Source organism: Clupea harengus, unplaced genomic scaffold (genome assembly GCF_900700415.2).
Source record: "Clupea harengus unplaced genomic scaffold, Ch_v2.0.2, whole genome shotgun sequence".
Classification (NCBI taxonomy): domain Eukaryota; kingdom Metazoa; phylum Chordata; class Actinopteri; order Clupeiformes; family Clupeidae; genus Clupea; species Clupea harengus.
Window position 1 is genome coordinate 31,153 of NW_024879991.1, and position 1,163 is coordinate 32,315.

The 1,163-nt window shown below is 41.4% G+C and overlaps 1 long non-coding RNA gene across 1 annotated transcript; it reads left to right on the forward strand.

The window, feature by feature from the left end:
- The first annotated feature begins 279 nt into the window (after positions 1–279).
- Positions 280–946, forward strand: LOC122131070. Its single transcript, XR_006152011.1, has 2 exons — positions 280–369; positions 510–946. It is a non-coding gene; the product is annotated as an uncharacterized LOC122131070 (long non-coding RNA).
- The last annotated feature ends 217 nt before the right edge of the window (positions 947–1,163 follow it).

Below are 1,163 nucleotides of genomic sequence, written 5' to 3' on the forward strand. Positions count from 1 at the left end.
ACAGGCACACACAAGGTGCACAGATCATCTTTAGACTCACACACACACACACACACACTGTTACAAACTCCTGATTTTCATTGAGCTGGCCTGTTGTTGTGCTGTCCTGTTGTGTTTCTGTCCCTACCCAGATGCAGCCTAACGCCAGTCACCTGTGCCATGAGGTACACCTGGGCCCTTTACCTATGAAGTCACTTCCTGCCCTGGTGTGAAAGCACAGAGAGAGAAAAAAAGAAAACCATTAGGTTGTAGGACCTGCCCCCCCGAGCCAACAGCGCCCCATGCGGGAATCGAACCCATGACCTTCTTGCTGTGAGGCAGCAGTGCAAGCACCTGAGCCACCGTGCCACATCTCTGCATTGGGTGGCTGTGAGTTATATTGATATAGATACATATACTATGTCTGTCTGAGTCATGTAGAGTTATATAGCTCTGCATTTGGTGGCTGTGAGTTATAGTTCTAGAACCTCCTTGTGTTGATATGAAGTTAAGATGAAAATGTCTTTCAGATGAACTCAACCCTGAGGAGCCCCTTCTACAAGACACCTACAAGAGGAGGATGGATCTTAATCTGAGCTCAGGTCTCTCTCAGATAAACTTTAAAAGCTAGGAAAAACTCCTTCCTTGCATTCAGTGAACAAACAATGAAACTATCTATCGAGTGTGGAGGTGTGCATCATTGAAAGTGTCCCACCTTCAAACATAAGAAAACACATTAATATAAATATATGATTTTGTGGCTGTGATTTTGTGTACAACCTTATTGTTAAACCTACAGGGCATGTATATATTTGACATTGAAAAACAGTAATATTAAAGAATGTATATTTTCATACAAGAAATTCTCTTTTACATCGATGTATTACACTTATTTACGCCACATTAACTTCTCTGGTTATATTTGACTAATGAATTAATAAAGTGTTCTAACATTCATTCACCAAAACATTTTAGTCAGTTGAACTCTTTCTCTGTGCTTTCCTTCGTGTGGTTGCCACCAGATAGGAATGGGCTTCTTACAACACAGACACGCTAAATCAAACACAGATAGGAATGGGCTTCATCTCTACAGACACACTAAATCAAACACGGATAGGAATGGGCTTCATACGACACAGACACACTAAATCAAACACAGATAGGAATGGGCTTCATACAACACA